The sequence below is a fragment of the Dipodomys spectabilis genome, unplaced genomic scaffold, assembly GCF_019054845.1.
Source record: "Dipodomys spectabilis isolate Male_0828 unplaced genomic scaffold, ASM1905484v1 ptg000203l, whole genome shotgun sequence".
NCBI classification, from domain to species: Eukaryota; Metazoa; Chordata; class Mammalia; order Rodentia; family Heteromyidae; genus Dipodomys; species Dipodomys spectabilis.
In genome coordinates this window covers 5,210,493-5,227,558 of record NW_024870880.1, presented here as the reverse complement: position 1 = coordinate 5,227,558, position 17,066 = coordinate 5,210,493, and positions in this window count along the sequence as shown.

The window sequence follows — 17,066 nt, the reverse complement described above, 5'->3', positions numbered from 1 at the left end:
TGACCAGTAATGATTACATGATACACGCTGGTGGCAGGGGCATAAAAAGGACTACATAGAAATCATAAAAGTGACAGAAACTCACAAAATCTTGATCATTCATCTTTTCTAATGGGTGGGAGCAGAAGGGTAAGAAGAAGTCTAAAGTGTTCTACATCTCTGGCCAGGCAACTGTGTTAGTGATATTCTTGGTGATAGGGATTGCAGGTGGAAATGATGGATTTAGGGGAAAAAACTCTGATAGTTCTAAAGTTTATATTAAACAGATACAAATATAGGATTGTTTAGACATTATCAAAATATCCATGACCATGAATATGAAAAAGAATAATAAAATCGGGGGCATTATTAAAGGGAAGAGGACAAGGAAAGATCTGACACAATTCTGAACAATGTGTGTACCAGTGTGGACAAGATTGGAAGAATGAGATAAATAAGGAAACAAGAAAGTAATAAACGCAGATTTACAGAAGTAAAGAAAGGAAAGAATTTGCAGGAAGAAAAGGTCAAAACTGTTGCAGAGATATTGAAGGAAATATGCTATTTGGATTTGAAAACTAAAAAGATATAGACAATTTCAATAAGAACAGTGTTTTGGTGATATCTCCATGATGAAATAACCCTGTCAAACAATTTGCCACAATTCTTTTTTTTTTTAATTTAATTTTATTTTATTTCTGAACATACTGTACAGAGGGGTTACAATTACATGGGCAGGTATATGTAGGAAGTGCTCTTATAAACTTTAAGCTTTTATTGAATGGAAGAGTTCAGACATTATCTTTACCCCTAGGATTAAATTCCTAAAATGATAAGGCTTTTGCTTTAATGCCTTTCTTTCATTTTCTCTTACACATTGGCAAGTAGGGAAGGATTCTGATGTAACAATAATACAATGTTGACTTGTAATAATGCAACATCTAGGATCTAGTGTTAATTCGGATAGTTACTAATTAGCTCCAAAAGTTTTGGATATTTATATTTCTCCTGGGTAAACTAATGAGCTCCAAGAAAATGTCCCTAAGGAGCATTTCAATTCTAGTATTACTGGTTGTGTCAAAATACTTTAAATTATACACCCTCTAATGTGGTCATAGGGTTAAACTGTGGAACTTTCCCCTTCAGATTGTGAGTACTACCCTATTGCTTAACATGGAGAAAGTACCCTCACACACAGACTGGGTGTGTGAAAACAAGAAGTGATACTTGAACAAGGGAAACATGGAACCTATGTTTCTGTGGGGCTGGATTACTTCACATAATATAATTTTTTCTAAGTCTTTCCATTTCCTAACAAATGAGCATTGTTATTCTTTCTGATGGAGGCAAAGAATTCTTTTGCTTATATTTACCACATTTTCTTGATCCATTCATCTACTCTAGGGCATCTGGGTTGGTTCCATATCGTAGCTATGGTAAATAATGCTGCAATAAACATAGTTGCGCTGGAAGATTTAGTATGGTCTTGTTTGTGATCATTTGTGTAAATGCCCAAAAGTGGGATTGCTGGGTCATAGGAGAGCTTTAGGAGTTTTTTGAGGAACCTCCATACAACTTTCCAAAGTGGTTGAACAAGTTTACACTCCCAATAACAATGAAGTAAGGTTCCCTTTCGGGCCACATCCACTCCAGCATCTGTTATTATTGTTCTTGTCTATGGCCATTCTAACTGGGGTGATGTGGTATCTCCATGTTGTTTTGATTTGCATTTCTCTTATAGCTGGGGAGGTCGGGCATTTCTTCATGTGTCTATTGGCAATCCTTCTTTCCTCTTCACAGAATTTTCTCTGTAAGTCTTTAGCCCACTTATTTATTTATTTATTTATTTTTATTTTGAAAATAAAGTACAGAGGAGTTACAATTACATGGGCAAGATAATGAGTACATTTCTTATCAAGCATTTTAACCTCCTCCTTTGTTTCCCCTTCCCATCCTTTCCCATCCTCCCCACGACCCCCAATCCTCCCTGCCCCCCCCACGAAAGTTGTAAAGTTCGTTTTCAACATAACGACTTGTACATCTCATTGTTGCAATGTAGCCCATTTATTTATTGGGCAGTAGTTTCTTTGAGGATTTGTTGTTGGGGATTTAAGGTTTTGTGTTCCAGGTATAGTTTACATATGAGAACCTTGTCCATTGTATGGCTAGTGAATATCTTCTCCCAATAAGTAGCCTTTCTATTGATCTTGCTAGCTATATCCTTTGCCATGCAGAAACTGTGCCATTACATGCAATCCCAATTTTCCAAATTTTCTTTGATTTGTTGTGTTTCTGCGTCTCTTTTAAGAAAGTTTTGGCCTATGCCAAGGAGACCTAGTAATGATTTCAGACCTGTAATGATTTCAGAGTGTCTGTTTTGACCTCGAGGTCCTTGATCCATTTGGATTTGATCCTGGTGCAGGATGACATGTATGGATCTATTTTTCATTTTCTACAAGTGATTAACCAATTTTGCCAGCACCATTTACTGAAAAGGCTGTCTTTCTTCCATTCTATTTTTTTAGCTCCCTTATCAAATATTAGATGACTATAGGTCTGTGGGTTTATTTCTGGGTTTTCAATTCTATTCCATTGGTCCTGAGGTCTGTTCTTGTGCCAGTACCAAGCTGTTTTGATTACAATGGTTTTGTAGTAGTGTTTAAATTTGGTATTGATATTCCTCCAGCACTGTTCTTTCTGTTAAGGATCGTTTTAGCTATTCAGGGTCTTTTATTGTTCCATATGAATTTTTGGATTGCCTTTTCTATTTCCTTGAAGAATGAGGTTGGAATATTGATAGGTATCACATTGAATTTGTAGCTATCCTTGGGAAGTGTTGCCATTTTTACGATGTTGATCCTTACAATATAGGAGCATGGGAGATTTTTTCCACTTTCTAAGTTCTGTTTTGATTTCTTTTGTCAAGTTTTTAAAGTTTTCATCATAGAGATCCTCCACTTTTTTGGGTATGTTAATTTCTAGGTATTTTATTTTTGTGGGGCTATTACAAATAGAATTGTTTTCCGGGTTTCAGCACGCTTTTCTCATTGTTGGCATACAGAAAAGCCATTGATTTTTGAAGGTTAATTTTATACCCTGCTACTTTACCAATATTTTGAATCAACTTGAGTAATTTGAGAGTGGAATCCGTGGGATTCTTTAAATACAAGATCATGTCATCTTCAAAGAGGGAGAGTTTTCCTTCTTTCCCTATTTGGATCCCTCTAATGTTTGCATCTTGTTTTATGGTTATACTAGGCATTTTAATTCTAAATTGAAGAGAAGTGTAGAGAGTGGACATCCTTGTCTCGTTCCTGAGTTAAGAGGAAATGGCTTTAACTTTTTACCATTAAGTATAATGCTGGCTGTAGGTTTGTCATATAGAGCCTTTGCTGTACTGAGGAATATTTCCTGGATTCCTAATTTTTGCAGAATCTGCAACGTAAAGGGATGTTGGATCTTGTCAAATCCTTTTTCTGCATCTATTGAGATAAACATGTGTTTGTTGTCCTTGCTCTTGTTGATATGATGAATTATATTAATTGATTTGCATATATTGAACCAACTTTGCATGAAATGAAACCTGAAATGAATCCTGTTTGATCGTGGTGTATGATTTTTTTGGATGAAGTGTTGAAGTCGATTGGCCAAAAGTGTGTTGAGAATTCTTGCATTAATAATCATCCAAGAAATGGGTCTATAGTTCTCTTTCCTCGATGACTCCCTGCCTGGTTTTTGGATGAGGGTTATGATGGCTTCATAGAATGAGTTTGGTAGTGAACTTTCTCTTTCAATTTCATTGAAAATTTGGAGGAATGTTGGTGTGAGCTCTTCTTCGAAGGCCTTGTAGAATTCCACTATATATCCATTGGGATCGGGCTTTTGTTAGATGGGAGGACTCTTACTGCTATTTCTATTTCAATGTTGGATATCGGCCTGTTAAGATGGTTTAACTCATCTTGATTTAGTTTCAGCATGTCAATATTTGCTAGGAAAAGGTCCATTTCTGCCAAGTTCTCAAACTTATTAGCAAAAAGTTTTGAGAAGTATTCCCTTATAATATTCTGAATCTTGGTTGTTTCTCTGGTGATGTTTCCATTCTCATCTCTGAGTTTATTTATTTGGATGTGTTCTCTTCTTTTTCTAAGATTTGCTAAAGTTCTGTCAATTTTGTTAATTTTATCGATTAATCAACTCTTTCTTTTGTTGATTCTTTCTGTGTTTTTTCTTGGATTCTAATTCATTTAATTCTGATTTAATATTAATTATTTCTTTCCATCTAATAGATTGGGATTATCTTGTTGCTCTTATTCAAGGTGGCTCAGATGTCTCATTAAATTGTTGATTTCAGATCTCTACAATTTGTTTGTGTTGGAGCTCAGGCCTATAAATTTGTCTCTGAGTACTGCTTTTGCTGTGTACCAGAGTAGGTGGTAATTTGTGTGTTCATCTTTGCTGAATATCATGAATATTTGAATTTCCTTTCTAATGTATTTTATGATGCACTGGTCATTCCACAGTGTGTTTATTAGCCTTCGTGTGGTACAGGACATTCTTGGGTTGCTTTTGGTGGTGAGTTCTAATTTTATTCCCTTGTTGTGTGAGAGAATGCAAGGTATAACTTCAATGTTTCTGAATTGGTTAAAGTTTGTTTTGTCACCTAAAATGTGGTCTATTTTGGAAAATGTTCCATGTGCTGCTGAGAAAAACGTGTGTTCTGATGATGCTGGGTGATATATGCGGTAGAAGTCTGTTAAATCTAGTTGATCTATGCAGTAGTTTAGATCTGCAGTTTCTTTGTTGAGTTTTTGCCGAGTTGATCTATCTAGTGGGGAAAGTGGTGTGATCAAGTCCCAAACATGTCAGATTTGAGGGAAAGTAGTGTTTCTTGAATAAATTTGGGTGCTTGGCTGTTTGGCAAATAAATATATCAAATTGTAATATTCTCGTGAAGGAGAGATACCTTAATTTGTATGTAGCAACCTTCCTTATCTCTTCTCACCAATTTTAATTGAAAGTCTATTTTGTCTGTTAGGATTGCAACTTCCGTCTGTATATGGGGGCCGTTTGCTTGGTAAATTTTGTTCCAGCCTTTCACATTTAAAATGTGTTTGTTTTTATGGGCAATATGAGACTCCTGAATTCTTCACATAGAAGGATCTTGCTTCTTAATGCAACTTGACAGTCTATGTCGCTTAATTGGAGAGTCAATCCGTTAATGTTTAGAGTTAGGATTGAGAGCTGTTTGGGAGTTCCTGCCATTTTATGCCCCTTCTTGGGGGCTGCAGCAACTGGGTTCTTTTTATGGTTCTTGGATTCTCAGTTTGGGTGCAGTTTCTTGACCTTTATTGTCGCCTTGTTGGTTTTCTATGTGTAGGACATCGTTAAGTGTCATTTATAGGGCTGATTTTGTGGATATATATTGTTTCAGTTGTTTTTTGGTATGGAAGGTTTTTGTTTGGCCTTCAGTTATGAAGGAAAGTATAGCTGGGTACAGTATTCTTGGTTGATAGTTGATTGTCTTTAAAGCATGGCATATTTCAATCCAGGCTCTTCTTGCTGTAATTGTCTCCGCTGAGATATCTGAGGTTATTCTAATTGGTTTTCCTTTATAGGTGATTCATCTTTTCTCCTTGACAGCTTTAAGGATTTTTTCCTTGGAATTGATCCTGTGGGGATTATAATGTCACGGTGAGATATCCTGTCCTAGTCTTGTCTATTTGGGGTTCTAAAAGCTTCTTGAATCTGAATAGGTTTATCTTTTTGCAAGTTCTCTGCTTGGAACATGTTAACCAAATTTCCTAGTCCATTAACTTCTGCCTCTAGGTGCTCCTCTACTCCCATTATCCTCAGATTAGGCCTTCTGAGGGTGTCTTCCAAATGTTGAATAGATCTATCTTATTTCTTGGATTTGTTCTGGATAGTTGTATGTTCTTTCTCTAAAATAACCTGGCTGTCTTCAATCCCTGAGATTCGATCTTCTGCATGGTCTACCCTGCTCTCAAGACTTTCCACTTTGTTTTTAATTTCTTTTCCTTCTATTTGGTCAGCTTTGATGACTTCAAATTCTTTGTTGGATCTTTGTTTGAGATCTTATATGAACTTCATTACTTTCTTAATTTGGTGTTGTGTTTATTCTCAAATCACTTAGTTGATCGGTTATGGTTTCCTTGGACTCCCATTCCTTCTGTTGGGCTCCATTCAACATTCCCTTTCCGGCCTCCCTGACTTCTTTCAGCTGTCTTTTATTGGATTCCATGAATGTCTCTATTTGGTAGGAAAGTAACACTGCTTTTGTGCTAGAACACTATTTTAAGGCAAGCATCAACCAAAGTTCTGTAGTTGCACAGTCAAAAGTCTGGGCCTTTTGTCAGTATCAATTTCTGGGCCTTTGTCAGTATCAAAGATGGAGCTCTCTGGTGGTGGGAGAGGGGCTGCCTTCCCTCCTCTGCTTTCTGAGAAGGAGTGAGGATGTCAGGGTTCTACTCATGAAAGAATCTTGGTTACTGGGCTCTTTCTGGTCTGCTATCTGCAGCATGAATATATCTGTTCCTTGACAGTTCTTCCTGGTGTTGAGTAGAATATGCACACTGTGTCTGGCATCTTTTTGACTGGACTCTCTCTGTAGGCATGGTGGCTCTGGCCGCTGATGCTCAGATCTGTTTCCTGGCCTGGATATTCCATCTCTAGCCAAACTCTCTGTACTGTGATGGCACACTGGGTGTGATTGTCTAGCCTAGGACTCTTGACTGGAACACTAAACTGTTGTCTATGTGAAAGCTTGTTTAGCCTAGACCTTTTGCCATCTTCCTCCGTACTCTAGATTATGACTTTATACTCTAACGTGGGACAATGATCTGCTCTCAGTTATTTTCTACTCTTCTCCTTCTTTTGCCCTTCCACTTACATAATTTTTATTTACAGAAACATGTTTGAGCTTGTATTTCTAAATTCTTCAAAATTATCTGAATTTCTTCATACTTCTGGCAGCCTCCTATATATTTCTCAATGGAATATTTTGTCACTTCCATTTTTATCCCATACGATATTGGATATCTTCCTGCCTAATTCAGCCCAAGATATAAATTACACTCATCCAGATATTTCAACATTTGTACCACCATAAATTACTTTCTTACGTAGAAATCATTATTTTAGTATTTCTGGGGAGGTATCATCTGTCATTTTTGAAAGACCCTACGTGATACTTATATGCAAACCTGTTTTAAACCAATATGCCATTCAGTAGATGAACGAATCAACAAAATGTCAGATATATATACACACACATATATATATATATATATATATATACATACACACACACACACACACACACACACACACACACACACACACATATATATATATAATATATATATATATATTATATATATATATTATATATATATATGGCTGAATTTTATGCTTCCAATTCAAAAGGAAATTGAAAGATTTTTCAAAATCCTGCTGAATAAAATAAGCAAGACTCAAAGAAACAGATTGCATAGTTTCCCTCATTTGTAATAATAGGAAATGTATAGAATAACACTAGCAGTTGAGCAGAATGGCTCAAAAGCTTTGTATATAGGACCATACAAGATCATGTTGAGCAAAATGAACACCTAGATATGGAAATAGAGGTTTTTCTTTGTGGTTGTTTTTAATGTACTATGTGATTTCTTTTTTCTTTTGTGTTTTCCCCTATAGTTTATCCCCTGCTGTATTTGATTTCAGTACTGTGTGTATTGCACATGCATTTATCATAATTTAACAAGGCAAGATGAACAACAAATTGGGGAGACAAAGGACAAAGGGTAAACCAATGCAATAGCGATACTCACAATACAACATGTTAGAAATTTACATTACAACTTGTGAGGGATATGGGGGGAAAGGAAAAGTGTGAGAAAAATGAGGTAGTGGTTAAAATTTCGACATTTTATGTATTTGCAACCTCAGTATATATCACCGTAAAAATAAATTTAAACTAAAAATAAGTTACATAAAGTCACTGTATTGCTATAGTAAATATTATTCTATGTGCATTACCTTTTTTAAAATGAACACTATTTGGCATCTAATTTGAATTAATTACACCTTCTTTATCAGAGGTTCATCAACTTGAATGTTATCAAAACATACAATATTTTCACAATATACCTGCCATAATTTTCCAAAAAATTATAATTTCAGTATTGTCTCATAGTAAAACAAAAAACAGTTTTATTCTCTGGAAACTCCTAACTTTTAAAACTGAATAATTCTTCAAAGGACAGTATATATGTGTTTTTCAAAGTTCTTACAAATACTAACTACTCATTTTCAAATTCTGAGCATTTCATATCAGAGATATTCAAAACATTACCTGTTTGCGTGTTATTTAAGTCTGCAATAGCTGCAGTTTCTAATGGGGTGTTACATATTGAGAAATCAACAGAAAAAAATAGCCACATTCTGGTGAAGAATATAACTATGAAGTATGTGTAATAATTAATTCCTCAAGAGTAAACATTTGTTCATCAGAGTAAGCTATTATTTCTGTGACCATCAATCCCAAGCTTTTATGCCATAAAGTCTTCCCAGCCCAACAGTCTCCAATTTGTAAGTTGCACCTTAAATTTCCCTTAATTCACATCATGAATAGCTTATCACTATTGTGAAAAAATACTACACTTGTGCTAATATGATGCCTTTCCTATTGTGGAAAGTACACTACACTAAACTTTGCGTCAACATTTTTCTGATTTCTAGAATTCTGAACACTTGCAAATATTATTTATATTTCTTATCTATCATAGATATTCAGGAGACTGAGATCAAAAGATTATGGTTCAAAGCCCAACCAGTCAGGAAGATTCCTTAGATTCTTATCTCCAATAAATTTCTCAGGAAAAGCCAGACTCAAGTGGCACTGAGTTTGAAGTGGTAGGGCATGAGCCTTAAGCACAAACCACCTCAAAGAGAGTGGCCACGCCCAGTGTTCAAACCTGAGGACAAACCAAAATACAAAAAGCAACTCCAACCTTAGCATTTTTCTCATTGTAAACAGAGTCATGTAATTAAGGAAATTTCTTCCTGTATTATGAATAGATAGAAGACCCAAGACCTCACACAATTACTCTCTTCATACCATGTTATACCAAAAGCTCAAAAAATTGCTTGTTCTAAATTTATAAATTAATATCAACCATTTGTTGGCAACTCTGTCTAGATTATTCACACTATCAATTTATACATGAACTGTTGGAATTATGAATTAACTAAGTTCAAATTAAACCTCGCTTCAAAGAATATTTTAGGCAAATAAAATGCCAGATTCATTTGTGAATTTCAAAACCTCTACTTAAAAAGAATTTTGTAGTATCCTATAGAATATGAAATTACAAACAAAACCAAAATATTTATTTTAAATATAAATTCTAATTTAGCAAGGTCTATAAAGTCCTACATTAGATTAACTTTGTATTTTTCCAGGCTTAAAACTTTGTAATCTTTCATTATTTCTTTGAAATCCAACAGAATGATACTTACTTTTTCAAATTTTTGATTGGGAATCATGAGCCATTTTGCATCTAAGAATCTTGTGTAATGAAGAGAGCATTTAAAACACAACTGAGGATTATATATGAGTTGCATTTCAACAAGAAACTTGCCTTCTCAAAACATAATGACAAAATTAGCCCAAACTTCCAACTGTGTATTCCTTTCTTGTTGTTTGGCTTGTTTCATTGAGACAAAATTATACTACCTGGCCAAGGGAAGGTATCACTATGTAATCCCACTCTCTAATCTCCTGTCTTAGTCTGAGTGCTAGAATGCCAGGCTTGTATCAAATTTCCCTGCCATAGTTTGGCGGTTTATTTAATATAGATACAGACTAGCAATTCTGAACTTCTCCTATGATCTTATCCATTAGATTGACTGCTCAAACTGTTTATGTACAATTTTCTTTTCTGCAAAGCAGTTTTTTATTTTTTCAAATTTTGTGCCATTAGACATCAATTTGCATGAAATAGCACATTAAGGTCTTATTCCTTAAAACATGTATAGTAACAACATATAAATGCAAAATAAAAAATATAAAAGTTTTAGAGGAAAATGTAGAAGAGATTCTTCATCATTTAAAGTTGATAATATTCCTAGAGAGGGCATTAAGAATACAAAATATATATTAAATATTAATTTTAAACTAATATTTAATGAAATATATAAATGAAATTTACCTTCAACAAAAATACAGCTTACTCAAAGGAAACTACTAAGAAAATGAAAAAGGTAAGCTATAGACTAGAAAAATATTTGAAAGCAACATATCAGATTAAAGTATTATATGCATTATGTAGGGGGGGAAGGTTTGGTTGGGGGGGAGGGGGGAGGCTGGGAATGGATGTGAAGGGTAAACAAAGGAGGAGGCTGCAATGCTTGGTAAGAAATGTATGCATTATCCTGCCCATGTAATTGTAACCCCTCTGTACAGTATGTACTATTTTCAAAGATGTTCTATCATTTGACACAGGATATGAACATTTTCAGATGCACCTGCAGGGGTCACTGATTCATTCTTCCATGGATCCAATCCCTTTAATAATGATTAATTGACTTTCTTATTATCTCTGGTCCCTAGGTATGTAATATTCTCAAACTTCTTTGAAGAAATTTCATTTGAGGACTTTCTAATATTAAAAATTATCACTTGATCTAGTCTTACTCAGGATATATTTTCAATTGTTTTCTAACATTTCTCCACATTTTGAGAGTTGTTTCATTTGTGCAGATGGGTTTGTACATATATATGCCTCTGTGTGTATGTGTATGTTTGTATGTTTTTATGCAAAAGCCTCAGCAACCTTGTTCAGCAATCTTGCTCATGACTACCATCACTTGAGCTCATGCCTATAATTCTAGCTACTCAGGAGCCTGAGATCTGAGGGTTGCAGTTCAAATCCAGTACGGGTAGGAAAGAAAGATACTGAGGCACTTATCTCCAATTAACCACCAGAAAACTGGAAGTGGCGCTGTGGCTCAAGAGGTAGAACACTAGCCTTGAGCTGAAGAGTGGAGAGATATTGCCCAGGCCGAGCTCAAACCCTGCCACAACCATCAGAAACAAAAAAAGATAAAAGATAAAAGAAAGAAAAAGAAATGAGATCTTGTCCACCAGTTCTTTGCTAGTGTAATTCCCACTTTCTCACCATGGATTTTTTTTCAAGTTAAGTCCATGCTCTTATATCTAACTTGCTTTGGAACCAGAATTATTCTTCCATTGTACATTTTACAAATTTGTGGGATTAGCAACCATGATTTAGAGATAGAAGTTGAAAGACAGTGACCTCATCGTTCATGTTCCTCTTAGTATTAATTATTTCTCTATGTCACTCCCATAGATCTACATAATGACCTTGGCTTTATTGGTTCAATGTTGTCTTATTTGCAGAATCTCCTATAGTATATTGAACCATTATACTTAAACACAGAACTTTTCTTTCTCTTATTATTCCCATTGATTCTTCTACTGTTAACTTGTGTACACTTGGGAAATAATGCAAAATACACACACACACACACACAAATAAACGTTTCTGAGAATCTTCTCCCAGTTAAATTTAATTTAAGAGCACTTATGAAATTTGAACTTAATGTACTCCTGGATAATGGTTTCTTCATTTATAGTAAAAATAGTGTACAGAGGGCTTAGAGTTACATAAGTGAAGTAATGAGTACATTTCCTATTGTTATATCCTCTTTTGTTTTTCCTGTGGTATCTGTTCCCTCTCCATCTACTCAATTCCCCCTCAACTCCCCAAGTTGTAAAGTTCATTTTCTACATAGTGTCTTGTTCATATCATTGTTAAAATAGGTCATCCTGAATCTTTGTTTCAGAATTTTGTTGTTTTCTTGCCCCTCCCCACACTAGAAAAATGTACATGCAATATGCAGGGCACCAACATAATATTCAGTTCAAACAGGAGTTATCTGATGGGGGAAGAACATGGAGGAGAAACGAAAAAGTCACATACTACATTTTGATACATTAAAAACAATTGCAATAAAGAAAAAAAACAAGTTGTGTCCCTATCTTGGGATTCATTTGACTTAACATTATCTTATATGGCCATATGTACATGAACAATGTTTTTATAAGCCATTTAAATTTTATATTTTGTATTTACTAAGTTGTCTCTGAAAGCCGTGTTATCTCATGTCCAAAGATGTCTTTGTGCTAGTTCAATGAAGCCTGAAAACCTTCATTTTACCTCGAGCAGTGCCATAGATTGTTACTGGAAGTAAGTAGAAGGAAATGTTACTGCAGGTGGAAACTGATCCCAAAGGAGAAATTGAACATAGAGAAATGACAAAGTGCAAGTTACTTTTTGTGTTCCTTTTTGCTATACAAGAAAATAATCCACTGTCCAAATTAAGAAACATTGAAGTTATACCTTGCATTCTCTCAGACCACAAGGGAATAAAATTAGAATTCAACAATAAAAGTCAGCAAAGAAATTCCTGTATCACCTGGAGGTTGAAGAATACACTGCTGAATCATGAGTGGGTCATGGAAGAGATTAGAAATGAAATTCAAATATTCATGATATTCAACAAAAATGAACACACAAATTATCAGCTCCCCTGGGACACAGCAAAGTCAGTACTCAGAGGCAAGTTTATAGCTCTGATTTCCTATAGCAACAAGTTGGAGAGATCTGAAACCACCAATTTAATTAGACATCTGAGCCTCCTTGAAAAAGAGCAGCAAGATAAACTTCAGTAGAGTAGATGGAAAGAAATAATTGAAATTAAATCAGAACTAAATGAATTAGAATCCAAAAAAAACATAGAAAGAATCACAAAACAAAAAGTTGGTTCTTCGAAAAAATTGACAGACCCTTAGCAAACCTTAACAGAAAAAGAAGAGAACACATCCAAATAAATAAACTCAGAGATGAGAATGGAAACATCACCAGAGAAACAACCAAGATTCAGAACATTATAAGGGAATACATCTCACAACTATATGCTAATAAGTTTGAGAACGTCACAGAAATGGAACTTTTCCTAGCAAATACTGAGATGCAGAAACTAAACCAATATAAGTTAAAGCTTCTTAAGGGGCCCATATCAAGCATTGAAATAGAAACAGCAATAAGAGCCCTCCCATCTAAGAAAAGCCCAGGACCAGATGGTTTACAGCGCCTTCAAAGCAGAGCTCACACCAATACTCCTCCAAATCTTCAATGAAATAACAGAAAGTTCACAACCCAACTCATTCTTTGAAGCCATCATAAACCTCATCCCAAAACCAGGCAGGGACTCATCAAAGAAAGAGAACTATAGACCCATTTCTTTGATGAACATTGATGTAAAACTTCTCAACAAAATTTGGGCCAATTGACTTCAACAATTCATCCAAAAAATCATACACCACGATCAAAGAGGATTCATTTCAGAGATGCAAAACTGGTTCAATATACGCAAATCAATTAATATATTTCATCACATCAACAGGAGCAAGGATAAGAACTACAATGTTATCTCAATAGATATAGAAAAAGCATTTGACAAGATCCAACACCCCTTGATGTGAAGGTTCTGGACAAAACTAGGAATCCATGAAGCATTCCTCAATACAGTAAAGGCCATATAGGACAAACCTACAGCCAGTATTATACTTGATGGTGAAAAACTAAAGCCTTTTCCTCTTAAATCAAGAATGAGACAAGGATGTCCACTCTCTACACTTCTCTTCAATCTAGTATTGGAATGCCTAGCTACAGCAATAAGACAAGATGCAAGCATTCGAGGGATCCAAATAGGGAAAGAAGAAGTAAAACTCTCCCTCTTTGCAGATGACATGATCTTGTATTTAAAGAATCCCACAGAATCCACGCCAAAATTACTCAAGCTGATTCAAAATTTTGGCAAAGTAGCAGGGTATAAAATTAACCCTCAAAATTCAATGGCTTAGCCGGGCGCTGGTGGCTCACACCTGTATTCCTAGCTACTCAGGAGGCTGAGATCTGAGGATCGCGGTTCAGAGCCAGCCTGGGCAGGAGAGACCGTGAGACCCCTATCTCCAATAAACCACCAGAAAACCGGAAGTGACGCTGTAGCTCAAGTGGTAGAGTGCTCGCCTTGAGCTGAATAGCTGAGGGACAGTGCCCAAACCCAGAGTTCAAGCCCCACGGCCGACCAAAAAAAAAAAAAATCAATGGCTTTTCTTTATGCCAACAATGAGAAAGGTTTGGCTGAAATTAGGAAAGCAACTACATTCAGTGTAGCCCCACAAAAAGTAAAATACCTAGGAACTAACTTGACCAAAGAAGTGAAGGACCTCTATGATGAAGATTTAAAAATCTGAAAAAGGAAATCAAAACAGAATTTACAAAGTGGAAAAAACCTCTTATGCTCCTAGATTGGAACGATCAATATCGTGAAAATGGCAATACTTCCCAAGGCTATCTACAAATTCAATGTGATACCTATAAATATTCCAACCTCTTTCTTCAAGGATATAGAAAAGGCAATCCAAAAATTCATATGGAACAATAAAAGACCCTGAATAGCTGAAACGATCCTTTTCAGAAAGAACAGTACAGGAGGAAGATGAAAACCGAATTTGAATTCAACTACAAAGCCATAGTAATCAAAACAGCTTGGTACTGGCATGAGAACAGACCTCAGGACCAATGGAATAGAATGGAAAACCCAGAAATGAACCTACAGACCTATAGTCATCTAATATTCGATAAGGGAGCTAAAAATGTAGAATAGAAGAAAGACACCCTCTTCAGTAAATGGTGCTGTCAAAATTGGTTAAATACTTGTAGAAAACTTAAGCTAAATCCTCATATATCACCCTGTACTAGATTCAACTGCAAATGGGTCAAAGATCTCTGAATCAAAGCAGACACCCTGAAAACTTTACGTGATGGAATAGGAGAAACACTAGGTCTCCTTGGCACAGGCCGAAATTTTCTTAATAGACACCCAGAAACACAACAAATCAAAGAAAGGTTGGACAAATGGGATTGGATGAAATTCCTGAGCTTCTGCATGACAAAGGACATAGCTAGCAAGATCAATTGAAAGCCCACAGATTGGGAGAAGATCTTCACTAGCCATACAATGGACAAGGGTCTCATATCTAAAATATACCTGGAACTCAAAAAATTAAATCCCCCAAAAACAAATCTTCAAAGAAACAACTGCTCAATAAATAAGTGGGCTAAAGACTTAAAGAGAAACTTCTCTGAAGAAGAATGAAGGATTGCCAAAAGACATATGAAGAAATGCTGAACCTCCCTAGACATAAAGAAAAATGCAAATCAAAACAATATTGAAATATCACCTCACCCCAGTTAGAATGGCTATAATCAAGAACTCTAATAACAACAGAGGCTGGAGGGGATGTGGACAGAGGAAACCTTACTGAATTGTTGGTGGGAGTGAAAACTTGTTCAACCATTTTGGAAAGCAGTATGGAAGACTCCACATGGAGCTCCCCTAAGATTCAGCAATCCCAATTTCGGGCATTTACCCAAATGTTCACAAACAAGGCCACACTAGATGTACCAGCACGACTATGTTTGTTGCAGCCTTATTTACCATAGCTAAGTTATGGAACGAACCCAGATGCCCCTCAGTAGATGAATGGATCAAGAAAATGTGGTATATATACACAATGGAATCGTATGCCTCCATCAGAAATAATGACATTGCCCCATTTGTTAGGAAATGGAAAGACTTGGAAAAAATTATATTAAGTGAAGTAAGCCAAGCCCAAAGGAACCTAGGTCCCATGGTTTTCCTTGTTTGCAATAATTAGTATATGTCTGAGTCAAACAGAAAAGGTCAGATAAGTTGATGTTAGGGAAATGAACCCTAAGTTATGTATTCAAATGTTTTTTTGTTTCATGTGATTGTTTCTAACGTATTTATAAAATGATTTCCTTATTGCTTTGTATGTCCCTTCCCATGGCGTAACAATAACCCCTGCTTTCTCTGTATTTGATATCGCTATAATTTGTGGAGGTGAAGGGAAAAAATCATTTAAATAGGGATACAGTTGGACCCATTGCAACAATGAGATATACATGTCATTAAGTCGAAAATGAACTTTACAACTTTGTTGGTGGGGGAAGGAGGATTGGATGGGGGGGAGAGGTGAGGATGGGAAGGGATGGGAAGGGGAAACCAAGGTGTAGGCTACATTGCTCGATAAAAAATGTACTCATTATCTTGCCCATGTAATTGTATCCCCTCTGTACAGTATTTTCACTATAAAATATATATATGTATATATATATATACATTGTTAGAAAAAAGAAAAAGAATCCAAGGCTTGAAGGAAACTCTGTCCCTGACTTTTTTCAAGTGTGTACTTTATTCATATAAAAATTGTCTGTAAACGTCTTCTTGAAAGTATTACAAAAGGAAACAATGTGCCATTTGAAGGCCAGCATAGAATAAAAGGAAATAACGTTGTTTTAAAAGTGTTCTATTACAAGGAAACAAAGACTTGGAGGTTTTAAATTGTCTTATGCGTGGATATTTCACTACTGAGATGATTCTGTTGTTGCAGAAGTCATTTATTAATTCCTTTAGTCTTGTCCTAAATTCCCCAGCGCAATTTGTATTCCAAAAAAGCTGGATCCACTGAGTATGATCAGCAAATGGAGCCTGTTCTCAAACCAGTGCTTTAAGGATGGTCCCTAACAAATATGTGGGTTTCTTTTGCTTGTTGGTTTGTGTAGTTTGTCCTTGTTCTGGAGCTTGAACTCAGAGGCTGCACCATGTCCCTGAACAAATGCCTTCCCTGGCCTACTTCCCCCAAAGCTAGTACTCTACTGCTTTAGCCAAAACTCCACTTCTGGCGTTTTTGGTGTTTAGTTACAGATAAGAATGTGACAGACTTTCCTGTCTGGGTTGGCTTTGAACTGAGAAAGTAAGAAAGCCATGTGACTTCAACTGTATCAAGATTTCTGTTTTGAACCAAGGAATACTAGACGAAGTTTATTAAAAAGCTAATATTTGACAATTTTTAAAAGAAAAGAATATGTCTAACAAAGAATTCATAACTTAAATAA